The 12,209-nt window shown below is 58.4% G+C and overlaps 1 long non-coding RNA gene across 1 annotated transcript; it reads left to right on the top strand.

The window, feature by feature from the left end:
- The first annotated feature begins 203 nt into the window (after positions 1-203).
- Positions 204-2,249, top strand: LOC123579282. The gene is made up of 3 exons (XR_006702714.1): positions 204-530; positions 1,613-1,795; positions 2,203-2,249. It is a non-coding gene; the product is annotated as an uncharacterized LOC123579282 (long non-coding RNA).
- Positions 2,250-12,209: the final 9,960 nt, after the last annotated feature.

Raw genomic sequence — 12,209 nt, 5'->3', positions numbered from 1 at the left:
CCTCGCGGGTTCCGGGCGCTTGGGCTGGGGCCTGTCGAGGGCGGAGGGGTCGCCAGGGGAGCGGGACGGGGAACCGGGTGGTGAGGCGGCCGGCAGGGGGCGCCAGGCAGAGGGGGGTGGGGCGCGGCGGCGCGGCTGCGAGGCGGTCGCGAGGGGCCGGGGACGGAGGGGGCCGGTGGGGAGGGGCGGTGAGACGGGGGCGGGTCGAGGCGGGGGCGGGGCATGGCGGAGGCGGGGCATGGACCGGGGGCCGAAGCGGAGCCGTCGCCTTGGGGTCGCGGGGTCTCCAAGGCACCGCCCCACATCCGCGGACACTGGCTGGACCACCCCCTACCGCCCAGCCGTGGGGACTGCGCTGTCCCCAGGCCTACCGGGCCCACAAGTGGGTGCAATGTTGACATTTGGGAAAGCTGGTTGGAGGCGATACGGAGACCGTGTGCTGTTCTTGAAACCCTTTCTACGTCTGGAGTTAACGTCAAAATAGAGGAAAATGGTCAATAGACTCCCGAAAATTAGAGACCTGATTTCAGGTGGTGGTTTCAATAGGAGCCTCTTGGGGGGGGGGTGGTGCGATTTTGAAGAAACAACACCGCAGAGAGGGGGGCCTGGGGAGGGGTCTTCCCCTTGAAGCGCCCCTGCCCGCACCCGGGCTTGCTCAGCCAGGGGCTGTAGCTCCTAGTTCCCAGGTTCGGCGGCGCTGGGAACCTTCGGGGGAAAGCTGTCCCGGTTCGCCCGCGGGCCCGCGCCCTTCCTGCTTCCATGCTAAGTTGGCAGAGCTCCCCCCGCCGCGGGCCAGCACTCTGCAGGGGCTTGCTTTTCCTGCCTGATTGCGGGAGACTCGCGTGAGGCACCTAGAGAAATGGCAAGCGCTATTCCTGGTTTTCAGAGGAGGAGGCAAACTGCTTTAGGGTGGGGGCTTGGGCGGGAATTCGTAGGGCAGTAGATTCGCTGTGGACGGGATGTGACTTCATGCAGAGATGGAGACCTCCGGGAACAAGGCACTGAGGCTGAGTGCAGGGAGGCCTTGGACCACCTGCTCCTAGGATCTGGGCCAGAGATTGGGGGGCCACTAGGAACTTTCCTCTGCACGTTCTCCCTTGTAGAATCCACTCCTGGCTCTGTTGGTTCAACAGATGGAATGGTGTGTCACAGACCGTCTCCACCCTCCCCTATCTGGTCTGTCCTCTGCTTTAGCAAACCTGCCTCTTCTTACCCTGAGTGTAAAATCCACCCTTCTTAACAGGCTTCCCAGTCCTCTGCAACCAAGGCCACAGAGCCACCTTTACCCCTGAGCCATCGTGCTCCTGCCACACCTAAGGAGCCCCTGCTCGCACCCTGCGGCTTTGCTGTCACTGCTCTGGTCCACACAGTGTAGGAAGGAACGCCAGGCTAATTAGTCTGCAGGGAACAAAGACCAGCTCTAGCTGGTGAGCACAAGAGGGCATCGGCGGGACACGAGGGACATGGCGGGGGGGGGGGGGGGGTCTCGTGGAATCTGAAGGCCAGGATGCAGCCAGGCCTCAGGAAGGGGCTGCAAAGCCCCAAGAACGCTGAGGTTCATACCCCTCTCCCTCTCAGACTGACTTTTGATCTGGTTTGTACTCTGTCCCAGGTGTAGAGATTTATTGGCAACTGGGGGCAAAAGCCACACCCCGACGCTGAGTGTCCTGCTGCTCATGAATCTAAAGCCGATGCAGGCGGGTCAGGTCCAAGGATCCAGAGGGGGTCCTGCGGGACCAGGCACGAGTGTCCCCGACCCTCTGCAGGATAGAAATTGAATGTGAGCCAGCAGGAGGTGAGTGCAGAGTGTACGGAAGGTATAGACAGAATGCAGGCACGGAGCGTCTGGGAGACTCCGGGAAGGGAAGGAGAGAATCTCGTCTTGCTTGGGGCCTGCTGTGTAGGTCCCCGCAGTCCCCCAGCTGCCCTTCACCAGTTATTCCTCAGAGCCAGGGAGCCTTGGCATCCACACGTCTGTTCCTGGTGGTCTGGTTACTCTCACCTGGTTCTTCCTTAGATGTCGTCTCTTGTGCCGGAAGACTTGAGGTCAATGTTAACTGCTTGTCCCTTATAAGGAGGACACACACTGTTGGTGCTACAAGGCATGTGTAAAGTGGGGATGCGGGCCCTAGCAGGAACAGGATCAGGAAAAGGAGTGAAAAGCAGATTTTGACAAAGTCCTTCAGTTTCCCTATGTCACAGCTCTAAAAAGGCCTTGCACGGGGGCACCTGGGTGGCTCAGGTTTGTGAGCTCAAGCCCCACATCAGACTCCAAGATGACTGTGGAGCCTGCTTCCGATTTTCTCTCTCCCTCTCTCTCTGCCCCTCCCCCACTGGCACTCGCTCTCTCGCAAAATAGAGACTATAGATAGATAAATACATACATACATACATACATACATACATACGTGCATGCCTTGCATGGCTTTCTGGAAGGTCAGATAGAAACCCGGTGCCGTGCGGGGACTTGGGGACCCAGCTTCTAGACTGCAGATCGCTCCCGAGTGTCCAGCCCGGACCTGCCTGATGCTTGGCCCTCCTAGCAAGGGCATGGCTCCCACAGGACTTTCCTTCCCACCCATGAGACGTATCCCACTGTCAGTTCCTTATAGGAGCTCTTGTGTCTAGGGTTAGCCCTCCTGCTGCTGGTTGGTGGTGGGATACTCACGTGTTACGCGTGGGTGTCTGCTTAGGGACCCTTGGAAGCTAACCATTCTCCTGCAAGGTGAGGCTGTTGTTCATTCCCAGGGCCCCTCAAATGTGAGTCCAGGGTGACCGCGCGGAGCCTGACACGGGGCTCGGTCGCACGAACCGTGAGATCATGACCGAGCCAATATCAACAGTCAAACGCTTAACTGACTGTGCCCCCCAGGTGCCCTTATTGTTAACTTTTTGAGGAGCCGCCGTACCGTTCACAGTGGCTGCACCAGCTTGCCTTCCCACCAACAGTGCACGAGGGTTCCTTTTTATCCACATTCGCACCAACACTGGTTGTTTCTTTTGTTTTTGATTTTAGCCATTCTGAGGGGCGTGAGGTGCTGCCTCATTGTGGTTTCGATTTGCATTTCCTTGATGATGAGGAAAGTTGAACATCTTTTCGTGTGTCTGTTGGTCAGCTCTGTGTTTGGAGAAATATCTGTTCATGTCTTCTGCCCATTTTTTAGTTGGAAATTTTGTGTTTGGAGTGTTGAGTCATAATAGGTTCTTTATGTATTTTGGATCACGAACCCTTTATTGGCTATGTCATTGGCACATATCTTCTCCCATTCTGTAGGTTGTCTTTTAGTTTTGTTGACTGTGTCCTTCCCCATGCGGAAGCTTTTTCATTTTGGTGTAGTTTCTTTTTGTTATTTTATTATTGGTGTCTCAGAAGACATCGCTGGAAAAAAGGAAAAAAGCTGCTATGGGCCGAAACAACTTTGGACAGCAAAGTTCTGTTTTCCTGTTGCTTCCTTCTAACTTGTCATACGTTTCACTTCTATGTATGCCGTCAAGTCCACGATAACATTGTCCTTTTTGCTTTAAACGGTCAGCTGTACTTTGAGTAAGTTAAGCAGGAGCACAGATGTACTTGACATCAGCTCACACGCACCCACCTGCTCTCTCGGCTCCCTTGTGCGTGTCTTGATTTCTAGCTGCTCTTTACTCCTTTGCTTCCGTGGCTTTTTAAAAGCACTTCTTACGACGTAGATCCAGTGGTGGTGAATTGTGTCAACCATTTTTGAATGAAAATACTTTTAACCTGCCTTCATTTTTTTATTTCCTCAAATTTATTTTTCAAGAGTGACTGAAATAAAAAAATACAATGGAGTCCCACCATCATGGAAATGGCCTTAAGAGATAAAAGGGTCAGGGGCGCCTGGGTGGCACAGTCGGTTAAGCGTCCGACTTCAGCCAGGTCACGATCTCGCGGTCCGTGACTTCGAGCCCTGCATCAGGCTCTGGGCTGATGGCTCAGAGCCTGGAGCCTGTTTCCGACTCTGTGTCTCCCTCTCTCTCTGCCCCTCCCCCGTTCATGCTCTGTCTCTCTCTGTCCCAAAAATAAATAAACGTTGAAAAAAATAAATTAAAAAAAAAAAGAGATAAAAGGGTCAGACAAACATCATTGCTTTCCATTTCCAACCAGTAGTTATCGTTGATAAATAGAGGGCCAACAGCCTGTCAAGAATCCTCAAGAGATGTTCTATGATACAACATGCCTGTTCACAGGGGGAAACACTAGCGTAACTTGCACGAGCTTCTTGACTCGTCACACGAGACAAGCACAGAAGCGCCCCATGCATCTGAGAACGTTGGACTAGCCCCCTTGTAGAAAGCTTTGCCTCCTTCCTTGCGGGGTGTCCTGCTCGGGCAGCGAAGCGAGCCTGTGGACCCGATGTCCGATGAACAGCGTCAAACAGATGGAAGTCAGCCCCGCAGCTGCTGTGACGGGTCGTGCCGTCACCCGGCTGAGGAACGTGTGTGTATTCTCCGGACCTGGGAGCGACCCCTTTGCAGCGGCACAGACACTGAGGTAGGCAGCTCGGGACATGAGAACACCCTCCACAGCGCAGGCCCTCCATCCCATCGGACTTGTAGATCTCACCCAGGCAGTCGTCGAGGCCCCTGGGTTCCCTCTCCGGTCCGGCTTTGCCCGCGTCAGCTGCCAGACGGGTACGAACAAAATCCAGAGGATACACAAGACACGGGGATGTGGCCCCAGCAGCACCACCTGATGCCAGATGCCCTGCAGAGTAGCGCCGAACTGGGCTCTGTGGTCCACACCGCCCGGGAAGACCCGCTTGTGTTTATCTTTGAAGGCGAAGTCGAGAGCCTGGGTGGGGAAGTATCTGACGACGTTGGCCGGTGACCACGCCAGGAGGACAGGACCCCCTGCTCCTTGGGGACACTAACCTCACAGCCCGTGATGCCCTTGCATCGCTGTCTGTGGCGATGTGCTTGCTGGCACCCTGCACCTGTGGCGGCAGGTTGACCCGCTCGACGGGCACCGTCGTGGTCTCGGAGATGGTCTTGGGCGCTGCACCCGTGAAAGACACCGTGGCTTCTGTCACGTTCCAAGGAAAGAGGAGGCAGGTGACTGGGGGAATGTGGTCGGAACCGGCTGGAACTCCAGGCCCCTGGGCTGCCTTCGTTTTTTGGAAAGGTATTTTCAGTAATTGTAGAGTCCCGGGTTGACACGCGTGTCTTCTTCAGCGTGTGGAAGCACACTGTTGCACCTTCTGGCCTGTGTTGTTTCTGATGAGAAATTCACAGTTATTTCTGGTCCTGTTTCTCTGCCTAGAGTGTGTCCCTTTTCTCTGGCTGGTTTTAGAGTTTTTTTAAAGCCATTGCTTTTTTAGCAATTCGTCGGTGACGTGCTGTAGCGTGGTTCCTCTTGTCTGTCCCGCTGGATGCTTACCGAACTCCTTTACTTTGGGAGTCTCATCAAATTTGGAAATGTACAGCCAAGAAGCCTGTAAATATTTGGTCTGCCTCCTCTTTGGAGTCCAGCTGTGTGTATATCAGACAGCTTGACGCTGTTCGATGGTGAGGAAGGTCTGTTTAGTTTTTCAATTTTTCCCCCTTCCCATACTTAGGTTTGGACCCTTTCTCATGTTATGTATCCAGGTTCACTGACTCTTTTCTGTATTTTCCAAACTGTTGTTAAGCTTATCCTGTGAATTTTCCATTTCAGATGTTCTATTTTTCACTTCTGGAAGTTCCATTGAGTTTTACAATCTTTTGCGTGTCCTGGAGAAAACCCCATGTGGCAAATAGATCTCTTTCTTCTATCTTTGTGCAGGCACGCTTCTCCGTTTTGGGGGGTGTAACAGTTTATTCAACTACCTCCCTGTTAATAGACACCTGAGTTGTTTCTAGCCTTTAGCTATGAGAACTTGGACTATAACGCGTGACCTCGAACATACGTTTTTCCATGTCTTAATTTGCCAGTGTGTTTTTGAGGTAGATCCTTGGACGGGGAACTGTCGATTCAAACGATGGACGTGGGGACGCTTCTCCAGCGGCTGCCCGGCGCCTCCCCTCGGGTGGCAGGCTGCTGGTATCCTGCTGGCAAAGGCTGAGGAAACCTGTTTCTCTGTAGCTGTGCCAGCAGAGGACAGTGTCCGACCTGTGGAGTTCTGCCGGTCTGACAGGTGAGATGCTGTCCCTTGACTCGGGGTCGTTTTCGTTTCTGTTTCCCTGATCGTGGAGAATAAGCGGCCTCGGGAGCAGCAGCTGTGGCTCTTCCGGGTCCCGGGCCGTGCTGTGCTTACGGTGTTTCTGAGCTAAGGAGCAGCCCCCGCCGCGGATCACCGGGTCTCAGTGCATCGGAGACCGACTCTGCGGGGCTCGTCCAGTAAAAACAAGATCCTGTCGTTGGGCTGCTGGGTCCGGGAAGTTGGAAGCTGCAGTTGAGGCGCCACCTAGGTGCACACCTTAGAGAGAACAGCTGCCAGAGGCAGTTTGGGGTAGGCGCCCAGCTCTGCGCATCTTCTCTGGGATCGAGTGGGTTTCTTCGCGTTATCTCAGAAAGTCAGGTGGCCCAGCCGGGGAGCCCGGAAGGTGGCCCCCGTTCTCAGGTGAGGTGTGGGCTCCCTGGCACTCTCCTTCATGTGGTCAGCATAGTGCGCCCATGGCAGAGTGGTCAGGAAGGGTAAGGATCAGAGGCCCCCGGAGTAGTGCCTGGCACGGAGGAGTGGCCACGTTGCGTGGACCACCCCCGTCATCTTCGCTGGTTAGAACGCCCGTGCGCGAGGTGTCGGGTGGGCTGGGGTAAGAGAGGGGAGGGCCAGGCCCTGGGCTCTGAGTGAGTTCTCGTGGCTGCCGTAACTGGGTCCCACAGGTGGGCGGCTTAGCCGTCAGACATTTACTTCTCGCGGTGCTGGAGGCTGGGAGGCTGGGAGGCTGGGACGCGGGTGGGGGCAGAGCGGGTTCCTCCTGAGGCCTCTCTGGCCTGTATGTGCCGACTCTGTGTCCTCACCTGGCTGTCCCCATGCGTGTCTGTGTCCGGCTCTCGTCTTCCTAGGAGGACACGGGTCATGTTGGATCAGGGACACCCTAGTGACCTGCTTTGGCTTGACCACCTCTGTAGACCTGACGTCCAAACACAGTCACTTTCTAAGGGGTTAGGAGTCAGGGCTTCAACAGACGAACTTGCAGAAAACAATTCCTTCCATAGCAGCCCTCAGTTCTGTTGCACATCCCCCCAGTGTGTCTCCGTAATTAGTCCCTGTTGTTTTGAGGGTCGGAGGAAATGCCGGGGGCACGTGAGGTCGTGGGAAGGGGGGAGATGCAGGCCAAGCCAGGACTGTGTGTCCCTCTGCATCCCTGACACTTGAGTGCACACTGGTCCCCGGAGATGCTCCCCAGCCTCCTGTTGGAGGGGGCTGGTGTCAGAAGGGGAGGTCCAGTGTCACCCCAGGAGGGTCTCAGGAGAAAGGGCGGTCCAGTGTCTTGCTAGGAGGTCTCAGGAGGAAGTTTGGCCTGTTCAGATGTCGGGAGCTGGGTGGGGGGAGGGGTCCCTTGATTCCACTGCCCCCGGGGCAGCTCTGATGGTCCCCAGGGTTAGGCCTCATCAACAGCCCCATTTCCCGGTGGGAAATCAACGAGATTACGGGTTTCGGCCTTAGAACACACGAGCACTATTATTATCTTACAAAAAGCCAGGCTGGCCTTCCCACCACGCTTTTAATACGATTTAGTGTCAATACTGGGGTTCGCGGTTACCTCAGGAAACCCGTCTTGAACAAATAATGGATTCTATTCTCTGGAACACACGGGCCGCCCAACAACGTCTGAAAGCCGACTGGCTCATGGAAACAGCTCTCTTGGTGGCAGGAAGAAGTCAGCCGGAGGCTGTGCCTGATGCTTGATCAAGCTTCCTTGTCTCCCATGCTGACATTTCCCCGACTCCCAGCCTGGGCTCTGATTGCTGGTGTAATTGCCCCTTGGTCACGAGTGGTAATGACCGCTCTGGACCTCCCACGTGGTAAGCCCAGGCGCCAGGGCACCGGGCCTCCCGGGAGCACGGACACGCCGCCCCAGGCTGAAGGGCACCGGTGGACCCTCGGAAACCATGCCAGGTGCACGCGTGGAGCAGGGCCTCGGAGGTGGTGCTCTTAACTTGAGGTTCGGCCCCAGGGCACCCGACATTCCTGTCCGCTGGTCTGGAAGGAAGAGACGCCATGTGAAGGCGCTGTCCTGAGAACAACACGCATCGGTGGTGTTCAGTGCCCACAACTTACCCACGTTGGAGCGATTTGCACACAAGGAAACTGAAGCAAGAAGCCTCTGGGGCTGGGGGCCAGGCCGCCGATGCCCCTTGAGCAGAGCTCGTGCCGCCTGCCACCCCCTAGTGTGTGAAGGGCTGGATGGTGGATTCGCGAGGATCTGGAAGGAAGGAAGGAAGGAAGGGGGAACCGGTGACGTGCGAGTCCTTCCCAGGCAGGAGAGCAGGGCTAGGGGTGCCTGCCTCTCTAGAGACCGAGCCCTCTAGAAGGGGTGGATGTGCCTGTGGCTGCGGAGTCCTGGGGCTTCCCACAGGCGGGAGGCCCCAACATGGGCTGTGTCTCAGGTCCCGGAGCCGCAGGAGCTGGGCTGGACCGGAGCAGAGGGAGCACCAGGGTGGTCAGCAGCGCCCCCATGCACCTGCAGACTCGGGGGCCAGTCGGTGAGGAGAAGGGTCCCCCAGCTGTGCCCACGTGGCACCATGGGTGGCCACGCACCTACAGCAGCAGTCACACCAAGAGGAAGAAACCACTGAAGCCAGGAAGGTGACAGCGCATCTGTGATGGGGGTAGAGAGTCGGGAACTCAGATGTGGCTTGTCCCAGACGTGGTGCCTGAGACCCGGGGTGAGGATAGGCAGGAGGGGCCGTGTGTCAGGCAAGCTGGGCCAGTGAGCGCTGGGTGCTTTGGTGGCGGCTGGGCAGGGGTCCCGTGCACGTCCCTGCCTGGCCCCTCCAGGGACTGACCCAGCTCAGAGTGGCCTTGGGGGCCCTCGGGGCGGGCAGTTTATGCCCATCTGCTTACTGCTGTTGGAGGGTTTTCCTTTCAAACACGCCACGCAGGTAAACATCTGTAACCAGACTGAATTCAGCCCCGGGCTGCGGAGACGGGTTCTGGGCTTCAAACATGTCCACTGCTCTCGACAACACCCCGCCCCACCCCTGCAGTGCCCCAGACGTGGGCAAGCAGACCTCACGTGCAAAAGCAGGTTCCCACCGCCGAGGGCACCGAGGGCAGTGCTCTGGTGCCCTCCAAGGCATCTCATGAGGAAACAGGTCGCGGGGCATGCTGCTGCCCTGGGGAGGGGCCGTGGCTGCGGCCACCAAACTGTCCCCACAGCCCCAAGGCTGGCCCTGCTGGCATCTGTCCTGCGCTACAGGGCACTCGCTGTGGTGGTGTTTGTAGCGGTGAGGATCAGAGACGGCCGGAACGTCCAAGTGCAGGAGAGCGCCGGCGACATCCAGATGCGGAGGGAAGGGCGGCTGTGGAAGGAGCAGGCACCTGTCTCCTGAGAGCGAACCGAAGGGAAAACAGAAGGTGTTAACGCACCTAGTGTTCATCCCGTTACAGGGAAGCGAACGTCTGGGGGAGCGGCCATGTGGGAGGTGAGGCAGGGCTGGCAGGCCGGGCCTCTGCGGGAGGTCCACACACGTAGAATCAGAGAGAAGGAAGCAGGCCGATGCTAGTGTGGACGTAGACAAAGTGAGCTGTCCCCGGAGTGTCTACAGATGGCAAGGCTTAGGATAAGAGGAATCTGGTCCCTTGAGTCCTGGAGGCCAGAGTCCACGGCCACGGAGTGGGGAGTGGGCACGTTGGCTGCAGGGGCTCTGAGGGCAAACCCTGGGGGCCTCCCTCCCGCTCCTGGGGCTGCTGGCATCCTAGGTGTCCCTGCTTGTGGCTGTGTCAACCCTTCTCTACCTGTCTCCACCAGGTGTCTGCGTGTCCCTCTTCCTCCTGCGAGGAGGCACAGCCAGCTCCAGGGCGGTCCCATGTTACCAGACGAGGCCCTGCTCTGAGGTTCTTGGCAGACGTGGATTTGGGGGCCCCACTCCACCACTAACGGGTGTAGCGGGAGGCAGGGAGACTGAGCGAGAGAAGTGAATTGTCCCAGTGACGCGGAGCATGGCACTGTGTCCTCAGTGGGATGGACTCAGAGGACCAGAGAAGATCTTTGTTTTAATGGTTTTATTGTCCAGCTTTTCACTCTGAAATCATTACGTACAAAATACATTACAAAACGCGACGGAAGACGGACGTGGCCCACAGTGGCTCCCCGACAGCAGCGGCCGGGAGACCGGTCTCTGCAGCCTGCCCTGCGCTCCTTTTCCGGGCCGGGACCCGACCCAGGGCACAACCGCGTTCGGTGTGTCTTGGGTCTTCCCCGGGGGCGGAGCCTCGTCCTCAGCACGTTTGGGGGCATCGGCCGTGGTGAGGTACGTGTCCCAGCCTGGGCCCGTCTGCTGTTTCCTGGCGGTCTTGCCGAAGCCCTGCCGGGGCCCCACTTGGGAGCGTCGTGGCCAGGCGCTCGCTGTGTCATCCTGACCGCTCGGTGACCCGGCGTCTGCGGCTTCTCTGCTGCAAAGTTACCACTTCCCGCTTCGGTACCTTGTGAGGACCTGCCTGCTGACTTAACGCCCCTGGGGGTCCTGCCTACGGCACGATCGCTGGCCCTGGCGTTGGCCTCGGGTTCTACTGTCCCCAGCACTCTGCCAAAGGAGGAGCTTGCCCCGCCTTCCCTCTGTTGTGGACTTGTGGGCACTTCTTCAGTGGTGCCAGGGCTTGAACAGGTGTGTCCCCCGGATTCATGTGCCACAGCCCTGACTCTCGCTGTGATGGTCAGGAGGCGGGCCTTCCGGAGGCGCGTGGGTGGGACGGGGTTCCCGGGGTGGGCCCCAGGGTGGGATCGGCGCCCCCGTAGGAGAGACGCCGGAGCATGCGCGCCGCCCACGTGAGTGAGGGTGGCGCCTGGAGGCCCTGCTCTCAGAACCGTGAGGAATAAATGTGTCTGACTGCAGACTCCCCAGTCTAAGGCACTTCCCTGTGACAGCCGGAGCTGGGACGGGGGGCTCCGGGCCACTACCGGCATTGTTAGCTTTGCACAGACTGTGGCAAACCTGGCCTGTGGGAACCTTCGGGCCGGCTTGGGTCCTTCCCACAGCCCTGCCGTCGGGGTGCGCCCTGGCCCTGCGGCTCTCACGTGGCCCAGCCTCCTGGCACTTCCTTGGTCTCAGCTCGGAGCCAACCCCCCCTGCGCAGGTGGATGTTAGACCCCGGGCTGTCTGGGAACAGAGCTGAGGGCTACCCTGCACCACCCCCCAGGCACCCAGCCCATCCGTTCCCTGCAGCCGCTCTCTCTCTCTCTGCTGCTTCTGTCTCCCGAGGCGACACCCTCCTACCCCCAGGGCCTCGCGCTCTGTGGGGACTTCGTTCAGAGCTCCACGGCCGCCACCCTGAGACCCTTTAATGAGCTTTGACAAGGGCCCCTGGATGCTCATTTTGTGCTCCGCCTGCAAATGATGCAGCGGGTTCTGATTATCTGCTGCTTGCTCGGTTCAAGAACACGCACAAAGTAATTTCAGGCTTGCTAACTCCTATCTCTCAGCGAAGAGAGATTTCCTAAGTAGGGCACAGTGTCCAGACGCAGGTCCCTCTGTGTTGCAGCGTACGGCCAAAATACTGGCTAAATACCTGTTAGCGTGGAGTGGGACCCCCAAACCCATGTCCGCCCGGCCTGGGCCTGCTGGGGGTTGGGGGTCAGGCATCCCTCCGCCCGTGTTCGTCCCCACAGGCCTCAGAGCCACTGCTTAGGGCGAGGGGGGGCTGGGGTGGGAGGTGGGAGGCAGGGCCGAGGGGCACGGAGTTGGGGGCAGGTGCCCAGGAGGGGGGGTGCTGGCCCCCGGGGGCTCTGGCTGCGTGGAGAGAAGCTGGCCTCGGCGGCGGCGGGCCGGCATGTGTGGGGGAGGCTAACTCACCTCACCAGACAGGCAGTGGCCTTGCGTCTGCCCCGGGAGGGAGGCGCAGGGAAGGGGACGGGAGCAAGTGAGCGCACCTATGGCACAGCAGCCCCGGGGCCAGCTTCTTGCACACACCCCTGGCCTGCCGAGGCTGCGTCGCCGGGACCCATGGGGCAGCGGCAGCCCCTGGCCGTGGTCGGCAGGACAGCTCAGCTGGTAGTTTCGATCTATTGGCATCTCCAGCTAGAAAGTCACGCGGAGCTGTCAG

Source organism: Leopardus geoffroyi, chromosome A1 (assembly GCF_018350155.1).
Source record: "Leopardus geoffroyi isolate Oge1 chromosome A1, O.geoffroyi_Oge1_pat1.0, whole genome shotgun sequence".
In the NCBI taxonomy this organism is placed as follows: Eukaryota; Metazoa; Chordata; class Mammalia; order Carnivora; family Felidae; genus Leopardus; species Leopardus geoffroyi.
This window is presented reverse-complemented; position numbering and strand designations above follow the sequence as displayed.